A 16,590-nucleotide genomic window follows, 5' to 3' on the forward strand; every position below is an offset into this window, starting at 1 on the left:
TTTTTTTTTAATTTTTAAGTAAGCTTTATACCCAACATGGGGCATGAACTCATGACCGAGAGAGAGAGAGTATTACTAACCGAGCTAGCCCAGTGCTGCTCTAGGATCCTTCCTTAATCACCTTTCTATCCTAATGCCTGACGGTAACAGTTGCTCATCATTTAGTGACTTCAAGGGAGGGTCACAGCCATTGAAGCCCCAGGTCCCTCCCTGCTCCCTGGCGGACATTTCTGTCTGGAACTCTGTGCAGCCTAGGCCCAGCCCTGTCACAGAGAAAGGAAAAGGGACTTTGTCTCCCTGCCTATCCAGAAACAGGCCAAGAAAGGAGACATTTCCTCCTCAGACTAGACCTTGAACCTGAACTGTTTCCTAAGGAAATCAAACAAGAGAGGGTGGGGGCTGGTTTGTTTGATTTTGTTATTATCATCATCATCATCATTATTTTGCTTCTAAATGGACTGTTCAATTTGTAAGGGGGCCAGGGTTCCATCCAGATGCGCGTTTGCTGTGGAAAATCACCATTTCTGAGTTACACTAAGAGAGCATTTAAAATGAACTGCAGGGGGGACGCCTGGATGGGTCGGTTTAAGTGGCTGCCTTTGGCTCAGGTCCTGATCCCAGGGTCCTTGGGATCAAGTCCCACACCCAGCTCCTGGCTCAGCAGGGAGTATGCTCTCCCTCCCACTCTGCCTGCTGCTCTCCCTCCGTATACTCTCTCTCTCTCTCTGTTAAATGAAGAAGTAAAATCTTAAAAAATAAAATAAAATGAACTGCATGGGCTCCTGGGTGACTCAGTGGGTTAAAGCCTCTGCTTTCAGCTCAGGTCATGATCTCAAGGTCCTGGGATGGAGCCCCACATCAGGCTGTCTGCTCGGCAAGGAGCCTGCTTCCCCCTATTTCTCTGCCTCCCTCTCTGCCTACTTGTGATCTCTGTTAAATAAATAAATAAAATATTGAAAAAAAATAAAATGAACTGCAGCCATGGCTTTTGCTCAGATCAGACAGAATCCAGTTTGGTCTTGATAAAAAGGAATGATAGTAGAGAACTTTCCATGCTTTGAGTGGCAGGAGCTTCAGCAACTCATGGATCTGCCTCCCTCTCCTGGAACTTACTGCCTCCCTCTTGGTTTTTATTCCTGGGACGCTCTGCAAGAGGCAGGTGTGGAGTGGCACGCGCTTCCCCCCACCTCCTTTGAGGAGGACACATTGGCAGGAGCTCCGCAGAGACAGAGCTGAACATCGGGGTAACAGGGGTAATGCCATTGATGGGCTGGCTGCAAACTGCAGATGTGACTGTGACCTCCCTTTCTCCGATTCCCAGGCCTGTCTCAGGGAGGCTTACACAGGATTTCCTTTGGTCTGTGAAGTTTCACCACCATCCCTACCTAAGTCCCATCCCTCACTCTCTCCTTTCCAAATTATTAGACAAAACGGGGAGTCAGGACTCCTTCCCCTCCCCACCTCGATGGGCTCCCGGAACACTGCCCAAGGTCCAGACAACATTTGCTGCCCCTCTGGACTTTAGCGCACATGGCTAGGACCCAGTAACCTGGAGCACGGGCAGTCAGCATGGCAAAGGAACACGACTGACCCCAGCGTGGCTGGGACTCCTGCTCTGCCCTGTCCCTGCCACCTCGTTACCCCAGCCTGCCAATCAGTTTTGCATCAATAAACTTTATGTTCAGGGCTTTGCAGAATGAATCAAAGGAGAGCAGCTAAAGGCTGATCTCTGACCTTGGCACATAAACAGCCTACAGATTGGGCTTGACAGTTAATAAAGGAAAGGCCCCGCAATTCTCTGATGCCTCTTTGCCTTAATTAGATCGAGCGTTCATAAGCTATGGGGAAATCTTCAATTTGAAGAGAAAGACCCCACAAGACAGGCACTCACAGCTGCACTCATTCATTCACCGGTTCAGACTGTGAGTCCCTCTCCCAACCAGACTGATACTTGTCAAGCTCAGCGCTATGCTAGGGCTTTCGAGTGAAGGGCGAAAGGCTCTATAGAGTTCCAAGGTCCGCACCGTGCTCTCCTGGAAGACAGCAGCCGACCAGCAGTTGAGAGCACAAGCTCTGGGACAGACACATCTGAACTTGAATCCTGATTCTGCCGGGTGGCCTTTGGCAAGTTATTTAACCTCTCTGCCCTTGGCTTCCTCTTGGGATTAATAATACCAACCGCCGAGGGTTGTCATCAAGACTAAGTGAGACCATCTGCACAAAGCATTCAGCACAGAGCACAGCGCCCAGCAAGCCCGCCAGAAATGGACTTCCCAGTACCATGCACTTGGCTGGCCAGCCAGCTCTAGGAGGGGGTGGGGGGGGTGTTTGAGAGGTGCCTTCCTTCCCCCTGGGGCTCAGCCGGTAACAGGGAGCCGGTGAGGACATCCCCTGTCTCTGCCCTCAATGATACTGGAAGCCGACTGTTGACTGCTCTTAGTTTCTTCATCTCTAAAATGGGGTACAGGTGGTGATCCCTCCAGAGGCCCCAGAAAGAGCATTCACAGAGAAGCCGGCAGCTGCACCTTGCTGGGGAAAGGACCGCAGGGATATCAAGTTCCAGCGCAGCCTCTGGCTTTGTCTTCAGTGCCACCGCGGCCCCGCGGGCTGTCTTTAATAATAGATATTTTAAAATTCCCGAACCCACTTCATGCTATATTTGCCCGCACACAGAGGTTTATTCAGTGTTAATCACATTAATCTGCTGTTTCATTTCACGCTGTGCGATGCCAACTTCAGTGAGAGCCAGGAGAGAGCAGAATTTACTCTCAAAGGGCTTCGTGCTGCGTTCACCCAAACGGCGCCTTGTCAAGGCATCTCAGAACCCCAGGGACCTCTGGGCCATCCCCGCACTCCCCAGGGGTGCCCCGAAGCCTTACACAGCCTGCCTTTCAAGGGTCTCTCTGTATATGTTAGTTTTTACTCTCAATTAGAAATCTCTTAGGCAAGCGTCCAGTTTTTACTAGCTATCTCTAATTCTTAAACAATGCAAACACATGCTCTTCAGTAAAACTCCCCAGCAGGTGCCTGTCACAAAGGGCCCCTGAGCGCACTGGAGTGTGGAGGGTCCTTTGAGATCTCCCAGTATGACTCCCTCCTGTTACAGATGGAAAACCTGAGGTGAAAGGACTTAAATCTCTCCTCTCTTGGCTCCTTCCTTAAGCCAATGAAGAACATTCATTCAGATCTTAAACACAAAACACACATTTGCCAATTTTTTCTTGGCCCCGTGCCCCATCTGCTTGAACCTCCCACTTGCCCTCGGGGTCCTGTCAGCCAGCTGCCAGCCCCAGATCTTACTTGGGTGAGGAAAATGGAAGGCATCAGACAGGAACATCTACCATCAGTGACCCCCGTGGCCCAGCCCAGCATGGACAGTGTCCCCTCGGGCCACAGGCTGCCCTCCGTGTGCTGGTGGCCCTTGTCCGCCGCCTGCCTACCCAAGGACCTTGTCCTGCACCTCTCACCCGGTTCTGACTTCACCAATTTATCTTCCCATAGGATCATTCCTCTCAACATACATACGCACATGTTCTCATTTAAAAAACTTTTTTTCATTTTTAAAAATTGTGTTTAAAATCCTGCCTTGATGTCATGTTCTGCTCCAGCTCCTATACTATTTCTCTCCTTCAGAATTCTGTGGTTTCCCTTTCCTCCTCACCTGCCGCTCACTTTTTCTAAGTTGCCTTTTTCCCATTTTTTTTTTTTCTGAGGAAAAACATAAGCCTGCAGCAATGTTGAAAAGTATTAAAATACCCTTGGCCTAGCCACATTTGCTTTTCTTTTCTCTAATAGATAACATACCTATATACAGTATATAACTTATACATAGGTAATAGATGCATAAATGAGTATATACAAATTACGTATATAAATACATGTAGGTGGGCATGTTTAGTTTTGTTGCTATTGTTGAATCACTGGGAAGTTGCAGGCATCCTGCTTCTTCACCCCTCAGTACTACAACAAATACTACAATGTGTGTCTCCTAAGAGCTAGGATACTCTTACTTAACCACACACCGTTATTACAAGAAATTGAATGCTAATACCATATTATTTAACACAAAGTCTGCTTTCACAGTTCTCCATTTGCTTTGAAAATGTCCTTCATAATTATTTTTTAATCCAGATTCCAGAAGGATGAGGCCCGCCCCAATTTAACATCCAGATTAAACCTCCACCCAGACTGTCCAAGGTCAGGGTAACTTCATTACCAAATCTAAAGGCTCTTTCTCTGGCCTCAATGGGGGTTCAACCAAGGCAGTCTCCTCTGGACTCCAGGTCACCACATAGTCCTTTCCTCCCACGTTTCTGCTCCTTCCCCTCTCCCCGTCCTCTGACTGTCCTCCCCAGGCCTCTGTGTTGGGCCCTCCTCGCCCGCTCCCAGGTGGTCTCATCTATGCTCATGGCTTTAGCACGAGCCACCGACTGATGCCACCCACATTTCCAGCATCCGGGGCCAGCCCATTATAACCCATCTCTCCCCAACTCCAGACCGATGTACCCCACTGCCTTCTTCTCAGCCTCTCCCCTCGGACATGCCAGCAGCGCCTTCAACCTGATTATGTCCAAATGGAAGCCCCGATGTTTCCCTTCTTTGCCATCTCATTAACAGCATCACCATCACCTACTTACCATTTGGTCCTGATTCTCTCCTTCCTTGCCTCCACCCCCGCCCCCCCCCCGCCCCCCGCGCAGGGTCCTGTCTCCATTCACGCTCCCTCCATCTTGTCGGCTACCACAAAATCTGGTTCCACCCTTAGTGGCCTGGACACCCCCAGGGACTTCCAAACTGCTCTCTACCCTTGCCCCACGCCCACAATGCATTTTCCAGATGTTAATCTTTTAAAATATAATCCAGGTCGGGCCACTCCCTCTCTTAAAACTCTTCTACAGCTTCTCATTGTATTGAGTCTGTTAATCTTTTCAAATATAATCCAGGTGGGGCCACTCCTCCTCTTAAAACTCTTCTACAACTTCTCAATGTATTGAGAGAACGTCCCAAATCAGCAGGTTCACGAGGTGCTTGGTGGTCTTGGAGGTCTTACGAGCCCCGGCACTTTCCGACCCTCCTCTACCATTGTTCCTGGTGACCCAACCCTGGCCTCCCTCGGGGCTCTTGTTTGTACGGCTCTTTGGCCTCTGCCTGCCACGCTCACCCGTGATCTCAATGGCTGCCTGGCCTTCCGCCTTCATGGCAGCCCACCACCCCGCAGCGCACATCATCCGGATCCAGCCGCCATCCTCAGCGGCCGTCTCTCGGCAACGTCCTGCGAAGGGCTCTGATTGGCTCAGCCAGTGTCACATGCACACCCCGTCCAATCATCTGTGGCCAGAGAGCTCACTGGGCGGAAACGCGGCAGCCATGGTGCCCTAGTTCCTCTGGGGTTGGAGGGTTGGGAGCGGGAGCCTTTGCTGGCGAAGGGGTTTGTGTGATGAACTGGGGTTTACCGTCTCTGTCTCTGCTCAGTGTTCAGTGCGCTGCGCTGGTGAGCAGCGCTTAACCTACTGGGGACTGCCTCTTTTATTTGGTTAGTGAAAAGTTGTTTTAAACCAGTGTATAGTTACTGATAAAAGAATTCGAAAATACAGAAAATTGTGGGGAAAGAGACCCCACATCTCTACCAGCTGATGACAATCACTGTTAGACTTCTCTGGCTGTGCCGTCCTCTCCCTGGACAAGCTCCAATCACAACCTGAAGGGCCCCTCTGGGGCAGCTTCCTCAGAATGCAATTATGAGTCCCCCCCCTTTTTTTTTCTTTAAAGATTTTATTTATTTGAGAGACAGAGTGGGCACCCGAAGCGGGGTGGAGAGAGAGAGAGAGAGGCAGAGGGAGAAGCAAGCTCCCCGTTGAGCAGGGAGCTGGAGGTGAGGCTCAATCCCAGGACCCTGGGATGATGACCTGAGCTGAAGGCAGACAACTTAACCGACTGAGCCACCCAGGAGCCCCCCTTTATTTATTTTTTTAAGGAGGCTCCGCCCCCAATGCAAAGCCTGACCTCAACACCCTAAGATCAAGACCTGAGCTGAGATCAAGAGCCTTAAACAACTTAAACAGTTGTTTAAGATCAAGAGATCTTAAACAGCTAAACCAACCAGGCAACCCTTAGTTCTAATTTCTCTTTTTTTTTAAGGGAGAGGGAGGGGCAGAGAGGATCTTAAGTCCCTGCCATAGCTATCTTGGAGCCCATGGTTTTATCTCACAACCTCTGATATGATGACCTGAGGTGAAAATCAAGCATCAGATGCTTAACCAACTGAGCCATCTTAGCTGCCCCCAGTTCTGATTCTTAACCCCATTTTTTCTAATTCTCACTCATTCCCTCAGTGACTTCAACCACCACCTTCGTGCTGATGATTCCCTCATTAAATCCTCTCCTGCCTCTTTCTTAGTTATAAATTTTTAGCTGTCTGTTGGACCTGGCATGTCCATGAGATGCCTGTGGGTGGCTCAAACTACAGGCTTGTTACTCTCCCTCCATATCCTCAAATCTCTTCCTCTTTCTCTTGATTGAAACCCTAATTATAGCATCAACATCCCCCCCTATAGTTAGAGCCAGAAACTTCCAGGTTATTCTCAGTTTCTCTCACTCCGTACTTCCCTTACCTCATACCCATCGGCAATCCTATCCTGTGTACTGGTTAAATGTGGCTGGCCCCATTCCAACCTTTCTGCCCTCACTTTCACAGCATTGGTTCATTACCTCTTGTTGGAACTAGTGGAATCTTCTTTCTGACCTCCTTGGCACTGGTCTCCCCTGCCCCTGCATCACCCCCCCCCCCAAGACATATACCCTTTCATCCCCTGTGATCATCTCTATGATTTGGGGCCAGAGGTAATTTTCTTGAATGCCCACGCAATTATTCTTTTGTCTTCCTTTCAGTTTCTGCAGTGGTCCTCTTCTGTCCACAGGATTAAGGCCCAGCCTGGCATCTGAGGCTCCCACAACCTATCTGGGAGGAACTGACTGGAAGACATCTGTAATTCTCAGGAGACACTCCGAGACCTGTCCCATGCAGGACATCCACAACGTTGTCCTCTTGGTGCTCCTTCGTGTAAATGGGTCTTTGTGAAATTCCATTCTTTTGATCAGACACTATTACCTCATCCCCATCCACCAGGAAAACTTCGCCCTCAGGGCACTTGGGTGGCTCAGTCAGTTAAGAGGTGGACTCTTGATCTCGGCTCAGGTCATGATCTCAGGGTCTTGGGACTGTGCCCCGTATCGGGCTCCCCACTCAGTGGAGTCTGCTTGAGATTCTCCCTCTCCCTCTGCCCCTCCCCCCAGCTCTTGTGCAAGCCCTTTCTCTCTCCAAAATAAATAAATCTTTAAAAAACAAAAACACTTCACTTTCCAAGACCCTGCCTGAGGGTTACCTGCTTGTGACATCCACCCTGAGAAGCCCTGTTTTTCTGTGCTCTGGGAAAATGGAATTTATAGCAAGAAACATATAAATAGAAACCACTTCTGTAAGAATAAATGCAAAAGGCTAGATTTTGTTACTTGAGGCCCTGGACGCTGCCATGCCAAGCTCCTCCCCCACAGATATCTCGCCCAGTTAGAACCCCCCCCCCCATGTGCATATATAAATGCTAAATACTTCACCCAACACTTCTCTCCACAAATGTTTCCCTGAGGCAGTGTGAGTTGGACAAAGAGGGAAGGTGGAGTGAGAGGTCACCCACGTTTAGCTCTACTAGCTCTGCCCCTGCATCTGGGGGGCTGATGCCAGCGAGATTGCATTGTGATGTACACGGGTCCTGAGCATTTTTGCTTTCGTGGGTCTTTCCTCCCTTCCAAAAAAAAAATCAGAAAGAAAAAAGGAAAAACAACTTTCTGAACTGTATCACACATACATGTTGATACAAAAACAAACATAAGGCTACATTCAAGATCGTTTATTCATTAGTGTTAAATTTTTTATTTTCTGGCTTTAAAATAAATGAAAACGAAGGGGCACAGTCTGCTAGGGGTCCAACTCTTGGTTCAGCTCAGGTGGTGATCTCAGGGATGTGAGATGGAGCCCCGTAGTGGGTCTGCTTGAGACCCCGCCCCCCCCCTCGTCCCTCTGCCCCTCCCATGCATGCCCCCCCACATAAATAAATAAATAAATAAATCGTTAAAAACAAACAAATAAACATTTCCCAGGGCCCCTGAGGTATTACAGGCCAGAGGCACTGTGCCCTAGAGAATGTGCTCTGTGCCTAATGGAGAAGCTGACCTTGACTAAGGGCAAATACCCCAAATTTGTTAAAAGCCTGAAGGTCTTACCTCTTCTTCGTCACAGCTCTTTGGGACCTTAGGGAAGAAACGTGGATTAGTGCTCCTGCCGCCATCTCATACACATTCACACAACAACATGTTTATTCTCTCCAGGTTGAGGAACAAACCATTGATAGGACTACTAAATACGCAGCACAGAATGACACGTACCTTACATGAAGGAGTCATTAAGAGCAGAACAGCCCACTGAAGCTGGCGTCTGACGCTATTCCCTGCGAGGAGTTGGTTTGTGTGATGGAGCTACCAGGGCTGCCAGATCATGTGTATTCTCTCACTTAAATCCAAGTCACAGTTGCGGAGATAGACTCAGGGGAATCCAGTAACTGGGCCAAGATGGCACAGAGAACTGACCCAAGAGTGACTCCAGCATCTCACCCTCTGTCTGCGCTCTCATGAGTTGTTCTGGACACTTGGGAGTTTGGGGTGCCCAAAGGCCTTCCAGTGGAGAGGTCTAGGAGGCCTTTAGATAAACTAATTCAAGGCTCAAGTGAGAGCCTTAGCTTATGACACAGATTAGGGAGTTATCTAAGTATGGGTGGCCTCCGGCGATTCAAAGCGGACCACCTTGTTTGTTCGTTTGCTGTGCTGATTTATCTGTGTCACGGGGCCAGTTGGCCAGTTTTCCTAGAGCTGTTTATGTTTTTTAAACAGATTTATTTATTTTTTAGAGGAGAGACAATGCACATGCGTGGGGAGAGGAGCAGAGGGAGAGGGAGAGAAATCTCAAGGCAGACTCCTCGCTGAGCAGGGGACCGCACACGGGGCTCGATCTTAGGACCCTAAGCATCTAACCAAGAGTTGGATGCTTAACCGAGTGAGCCACCCAGGTGCCTGTTTCTGTACCTTTAAACCGTTCTGACTGGTCCTTGTCTTGGGAGCTGGGCAGCCTTGCTCCCTACTCTTTCGCAGGGAAGGCTGGTTTCTGAGAGAAGTTTAGGGGGCACCTTCCATCCACAGCCTCGGGGCTTCCATCTCCAGACACACTACTCCTCGCTGGATGAAATGACAGCATCGGACTTTTCTTCACGTTGGTGACATGCTCTAGGGACCCAGTTCCTGGGTGTCATTCAATGTTCCCACCCACCCGAGAAATATTCACTGAGCACATTCTATGTACTGGACATCATTGTAGGTACTGAGAACACAACTGTGATCAAAGTAGACAAAATCCTGACCCCAAAGAGGTCATATCATAGTAGAGAGGCAGGAGGCAGATAATAAAACATTAAGAGCGATGCTGTATGTCAGGAGGAAGATAAGGCCGCATGATGTGGTATGACTACTGAGGGCCGGGAGAGAGGGCTCTAGGGGGGTGGTAGTGACCCTGGTCAAGGGTGTCAGCAGGGAAGGACTCACACGAGTCAGGGGACATTCGAGTTGAAATCTGGGCGAGGAGAAGACCCAAGTCATGGACAGGTGGGGTAAACGCAGGGCCCTGAGGGCAGGAGCAGCAAGTCCTGAGGGGTCTGGGCATGGCCTGTCTGGAAAGCCTGCTTGACAGGAGAATGGAGAAGGAGCTTGGAAAGGCAGGAAGAGCAGAGGGCGGGCAAGGGGTCCTGCCGGGGCCAAGAGGGCCCCACCCAGAGTAGCTGAGGGTCCGCAGACAGGTGGGAAGGGTCAAGTAAGTCAAGAGAACACCACTCCTTCCTAAGAAAGGAGAGAGAGGGAGGTAGAAGGAGCAAGGAGGAAGCAACAGCAAGACTGGCTAAGCAATTTGCGGGGCCCTTTGTTAAAACTTACCAAGAATTTCCAGATGGCAACAGCAAGAGCAGTGAGCCTTACTGGGCCCCTCTGATTTTGGCTGGTGAGACAGAACAGGACCCGGCCTCTGCTGCCGGCCCCCTCCCGGGAAGATAAGGCGCAGGTTCTCCCTGTGCCCCAGGAGGCTCACAGACAGGCCCGGAGCACAGGGTCAAGGTGGCGGATTACGTTTCTCTTTTCATGAAAATGTTGCAAATTGTACCATGTTGTCAAACCAACACAATCGCCATAGCTGATTTTGTGGCCCCTCCATAATCGTGGGACCCTTCTGAGAGTTGCGCTGTTTTATTTTTCCTTGGGGGTGGGTGGGTAGAGGGGGGCCGGTACCCTTTCTCCTCCCTCTGCCCGTACATGGCAGGCTGCGGGGCTGACCTCTGAGCAGGTGAAGCATTTTCCAGGCGCAGTAGGCTGGAGCCAAGAATGTTTAAACCCAGGCACTATGTCAAATACCATTTATATCAAAACACCCCTCCTTAATCTTAGGCTAATTATCTTACAATTAACACTCGTCGTCTGACCTCAGTAAACCATGTATCCCCTCCCCCCCGGAACATCAGAGTTCCTCATCTGTAAAATAGAGATAATTACACTTAGATTTCACAGGGGTGCTGTGAGGATTAAATCATATGAAAAGCTTTTTAAAGAGTATTAAGGTCTAAACAAATGCCTGTTAACGTGCCCGCAGATCCGCTCAGCAGCAGCTCATGGGGGGGGGCGGTGCAGGACCTCAGTTTGCCGGGAACCTTGAGGCCACCTGACTCCTGGGCTCTAGTGTATTCTTAACCATGAACTTCTGATCTTCAGTTTCTCAAGTAGCTTCCTTTCCTGGGGGGAGTCCCCTCGCCTTTCAGTCATGCTTAAGGTCAAGATCAATAATCCTGGCTTATGTGCCAGGTTCTTGCGAGTCGGGCTGGCTTCGTAATTTTTTTTTTTAAAGATTCTATTTATTTATTTGACAGAGAGAGGGAGAGAGATCACAAATAGGTAGAGAGGCAGGCAGAGAGAGGGAGGGGGAAGCAGGCTCCCCACCAAGCAGAGAGCCCGATGTGGGACTTGATCCCAGAACCCTCAGATCATGACCCGAGCCGAAGGCAGAGGCTGAACCCCCTGAGCCACCCAGGCGCCCGAGCTTCATAATTTTAATAGCTCCTGGATGAACCGAGAAGAATCCAAACCCTGGACATGAGGGTCAGGAGGAGACAGGTAATCATTCTTACTCATTTCTTAGTACACAGTGCACTTGGGTAATACTCTCATCAAAATGTGTTTGAAGTTTAATGAGAAAAAAAAATGTGTTTGAAGGCAGATACATTTACGACAAGAGCAAGCAACGCAACACTCCGGATGCTGTGGGGTGAGGAACGTGGGAGGCCTCTGCAGTCCTCCTGCCTATGCAGTGGCTAGTCTTCTGCCTAGAAGGACAGACATGCAGGAGGGAAGTCACCTTCTCCAGGAGACCCCAAGTCTCCAGGAGACTCCAAGGGCTCTTTCCGCTCCACTCCCCACCTCTCCCTCGGTCTACCGGGCCCACTTCTGCCCGGCACCTGCCCGCCTGTATCATGGGCTTCTTTGGAGTTTCTGCCACCAAATGTGAACTCCAAGACAGCTGTGACTGCTGTGTTTGCTGTGGTGTTTCTAGGTTTCTTAGGGTTCAGAGCCTTTGGGCAGTGATGGCATCCAGCTAGAACTTACAAGATTCTTTCATTTTCACTGTATTTATTTATTTAAAAGATGTATTCATTTTTTAGAGAAAGAGAGAGACAGCACAGGGTGGGGAGAGGCGGATGGAGACGGGGAGAGAATCCAAGCAGACTCTGCACTGAGTGCAGAGCCCAACATGGGGCTCGACCTTATGACTCTGAGGTCAAGACCTGGGCCCAAACCAAGAGTTGGATGCTTAACCCACTGTGCCATCCAAGTGTCCCTCATTTTATATATATATAAATATATATACACTTGTATATGTAATATATATGTATATATAATTAATATAGAAATATATTTATTTAAAAAAATACCACCCTGGGGGCACCTGCATGGCTCAGTGGGTTAAAGCCTCTGCCTTCAGCTCAGGTCATGATCCTGGGGTCCTGGGATCGAGCCCCGCATCGGGTTCTCTGCTTAGCGGGCAGCCTGCTTCCCTCTTTCTCTCTGCCTGCTTCTCTGCCTACTTGTGATCCCTCTTTCTCTCTCTGTGTCAAATAAATAAATAAAATATTAAAAAAAAAATACCACCCTGGGTGGCTCAGGGATTTAAGCAGCTGACTTAAATTCAAGAATGTAAGTTATTTTATTTTTATTATGATTTTGTGGGCGAGGGGTGGAAGGAGAAAGAGAGAGAATCTTAAGTAGGGTCCACAGCCAGCGTGTGAGTCCAATGGGGGGCTTGATCTCATAACCCTGAGATCACGCCCTGAGCCAGAATCAAGAGTTGGACTTTTAACCGACTGGGCCACCCAGCTGCCCCAGGATATTTTAAGTTTTAATGATGAAATCCAAACTCAGAGGAAGGAAGGTGGGGGAATGAAGGACTGAATGCAATTTGGAGGCTCACCTTGGGGTGAAGCTGTGGAGTTCGAGCCTTCGTCGAGGCTACTGGCTTCTGTGTCTCAGGTCCCCCCTGCTGGGGCCCAGGATCTGACTGTGGCTGTTTGCTCGGTGACTTGATCACACACTGGGTTCCACTGACTACAGGTGAGACGATGTCCAATCCTGGACCTAGAAATTTATGGAAATGACGTGAGCTGGCCACGGCGCACCGCTGCAATGTTTTTACCTGTGAAACTTACTGCCAGGGCTTCTTCTACCACCTCCCCAAGGTCCCCACATCAACCTGCACGCCAGCTTCAGAAGCGTAGGAAAGAGCCGGCGACGCATCAGTGCACCCGGGCTCTGAAAATAGCGGCCGAAGCCACAAACCAGAGAACAGACCTTTGTGAATAGAGTCAAAGAAGCAGTTTGCCCCGGGCTCATCTTTTAAGCCACAGATACAACTCCCCGCCATTACTAAAATAACATAGTAAAGGTAGGAATCAGCTGGAGAAAAGTAGAAAGTAGAATGTCTTAATACATCAGCTTTTCTTTTCCTGATTAAGTTTCCAAGGCCCTAATTTGCCTGCGGGAGCCCAAGAGAGTGAACTGACCAGAAGGTGGGTCATGGAGTCAATGCCAAACAAAGGTGTGGCCACGTCCACAGGGGCCAGGCTCAGGATGAAGCCTACGGATGAGCAGATGAGGCCCCGACGATGAATGGGTTCATGGGGCAAGAGCTGGCACTCTCCAGGTGCCTGACCCTGGGTGCCACCTTCACCAACGTGGCTTTACTCCCGTGGTTCTAGAGCACTCAAATTAAACCGTTATTCATTTTCCAAACACCATCAAATTTATCTCCTCAGCCAAATTACGACTACGTAGGCAGAGTAGCAGGTTTCAGAAACTTCTCCATTCGACCCGAATCTAAACCACATAACTTCCTGAGCAGCTTCACACGTGGAGCTGCCTTCCCAGCCAGCGCAGCATTTTTCTTGCACCAAGAATATCAAGAGATCAGACCCGAAAATACAAAGTACCAACTGGGGGTTGCCAGACGGGGAGGACAGAAGTGAAGAAGGGGGAAATGAAGGCACAGCCTTGGGAACAGAGTCAATGGGACTAGAGGACTGTTGTATGCTCACATCGGGAGCTCCACACAGCATGTAGAGCTGTTGAATCACTATGTTATACACGTGAAACTGACGTCACGTTGCTTGTTGACTATATTAAAAAAAAAAAAAAAGAATACCAAGTGATACTTTTGGGAGTCAGACCTATTGTTTGGACCGTCTATGTGTTTTTGAGTGGCACCAAAGTCATACTCTAATCATTTCTCTCTTTTTTTAAAATTTTAAGATATTTATTTATTTATTTGACAGAGAGAGAGGAGACACAGCGAGAGAGGGAATACAGGCAGGGGGAGCAGGAGAGGGAGAAGCAGGCTTCCCACTGAGCAGGGAGCCTGATGTGGGCTTCGATCCTGGGACCCTGGGATCATGACCTGAGCCGAAGGCAGCTGCTTAACGACTGAACCACCCAGGCGCCCCGCCATACTCTCATCTTCCCCTGCCCGTAGTTAATTTTCCTCTGACCATTACTAGCGATTCCAAGGCTAAAAAGTTATGCCAAGTCTCTTACAGAGTTTGAGGTAGCTTGTCAGATTAAAAAGTCAGAGAGGAAGGGAAGAGAGCTTAGCAGATGACAGAGAAGAAAAGAGCAACGGGCAGGAAGAGGCTCATTTTTTTATACTTTAAGTCTGAAGCCCAAACCCGGTGGCCCGAAGATGGAGTAAAACCTCTTCCTGTTACTTTGAAGTGCCTCAGAGATGCCAAAGAAAGGTTTTAGTGGATCATTTAATATATCTGTTCTTCCTTCCAAAAGATAAATGAAATACCATCCCGGTCACTCTGTCTTCCGTAGTTTTGAGTACATTCAGTGTGATGGAAGAGATGGGATGCTTCCCCCGCCCCCCCATAAAAGTCACGAATGAAGCTAAACAAGGTGTGTGTTAGTGCAAGGGTAGAAGGATGGTGTGTTTGGGGGTGGGGGCGTTGGACCCGGGGCAGATGAGGAGAGTGTCTCCGAGAGGCAGGGAGCTCTGGCTCTAGTGACTTGGAGTGGGCTGTCAGAGCCCGAGAGCTGACGCGGCCTCCATGTGTGAGTGGTGGCAAAGGGAGAACGTGACATATGAGGGCACAGGTCCAACGTATTGAGGGTCCTGGGAGTTTGGGATTGTTGGATAAAGAAACTTCAAGTACAGAAAAGAATAACAGCTAGAAGAAAGCTTGTGGTGTTGGATCTGCACCAAAGGCACTGATCTGAATGGAAAAGTACAGAAATACAGATGCAAGTATGCGTGTGTGCACATACATGCAAATATCCCCGAGCTCCGTCCACTGAGGGGCGTTGGGAACAGGAACACCCCAAAAGCAACGAGCACTCTTAGCTTGGTTTCTAAATACCTTTCTGCACTAAAAGAAACCAGAACTCCTTGGGCGAAACAGCAGATTGAGACCGGGGCAGAGAAATGGGAAGATGAGCCTGGAACAATTTGTGCTCAAAGAACAATGGGGAGTCACAAGGTCACAGAAGCTTTGAAGGGGCCCCCACTGGCCCAATCTGAGGTAACTTGAGCACCAAAATAATGATAGTATATATAATGATCATTAAATAAAACAGAAATCTGAGTCCAAGAATAAAGAAAGCTTTCCTAGTAGCAACTTGGAATAAAATCTGGCATGCTTGAGGTTGAGGGAGAGGGGATGGCTCTTTTCCTTTGCCTTCCTTTGGCTGCCTACACACACTTCAGTCCCTTCTGGATAGACTGTGTCCCCTTCTCATTCTCCTGCTGACGTGTCCTCTCCCCTGGCCTAGGCCAGAGGCATGGATGTGCAGCAGGTTTCTTTAGTCATCAACTAGGACATTCCTACCAGTAGGGAAAGCTATTACCCACAGAATCAGTCCTGGTAGACTATTTGGCCATAAGGGTGTGGCTATCATCATGGTGACAGAAGCCAGGAGGATTCTTCGAGACAGCGAGACCTTCTACAACACCTCCATTGAGGAGATGCCCCTCAATATTGCTGACCTCATCTGAGGAGCTGTCCTGCTCTGCTACCCAGGGTTCAGTCTGGGGGGCTGAAGAGGGACAGGAGTGGGGAGGAAAGGGAGCCAAGGGATGGACATCTTGTCATTTTTTTTTTCTTTGAATAAATGTGAATAAATGTGGTTTTTTGATGCAGGAAAAAAAAAAAAAGAAAAGAAGAAAAAAAAGAGAAAGCTTTCCTTATAGAATGCCAACCAATAAATGTACAAAGAATGACAGGATTAGGAGACACAGGCTACCATTATAGTGGTAATTCAGCCAAGAAATTGCAACACAGATGCCAAACTAGGGGGCAAAGTTTGATGAGGAATGGGTTATCTACCCTATTTCAAAGCACACAGAAGCTTCTTAGTAACTTTTCAGAGAAACCCAGTAGATACCACCTCCATTAAGTGATCAAGGTTACCACCACCAGCAGGGTAATTCAAAATTATGTTACCTCAATAGGATGTAGTGGGAGGAGCACAGCACCACCGATATTCCTGCCAGAAATGTGTAACTGGAACCCAAGCCCTGAGAAAAGCATCAACAAATCCAAACTGAGGGACAATCTGCAAAACAGCCTGTAATCTTCAAATGTCAAGGTCACTGAAACAAATGTGGATTGTTCCAGACTATAGGAGACGGAGACAGGACAACTAAGTGCAACATTTTTCTGGTGATAGAAGGTATTATTGGGCTCATTGGGAAAATCTGTGGATGGTAGTGTTTTCAGGTTTATTTTTGCTTTGATGGATTTATTTGGTGATACAGAACACCTTCAGTTATGGGAATTACGCATTAAAATATGCAGGAGTGGGCGCCTGGGTGGCTCAGTGGGTTAAGCCGCTGCCTTCGGCTCAGGTCATGATCTCAGGGTCCTGGGATCGAGTCCCGCATCGGGCTCTCTGCGCAGCAGGGAG

At 48.9% G+C, this 16,590-nt stretch overlaps 1 long non-coding RNA gene and 1 other non-coding gene across 2 annotated transcripts; one reads left to right on the top strand and one right to left on the bottom strand.

The window, feature by feature from the left end:
• Positions 1–11,178: 11,178 nt before the first annotated feature.
• On the bottom strand, positions 11,179–16,318 carry LOC122907564. The gene is made up of 3 exons (XR_006384726.1): positions 16,128–16,318; positions 12,605–12,768; positions 11,179–11,462 (listed from the first exon to the last, which is right to left on the bottom strand). It is a non-coding gene; the product is annotated as an uncharacterized LOC122907564 (long non-coding RNA).
• LOC122908119 lies at positions 15,270–15,384 on the top strand. Its single transcript, XR_006384898.1, has one exon. It is a non-coding gene; the product is annotated as a small nucleolar RNA SNORA67 (small nucleolar RNA).
• Positions 16,319–16,590: the final 272 nt, after the last annotated feature.

This window comes from Neovison vison, chromosome 5 (genome assembly GCF_020171115.1).
Source record: "Neovison vison isolate M4711 chromosome 5, ASM_NN_V1, whole genome shotgun sequence".
NCBI lineage: Eukaryota > Metazoa > Chordata > Mammalia > Carnivora > Mustelidae > Neogale > Neogale vison.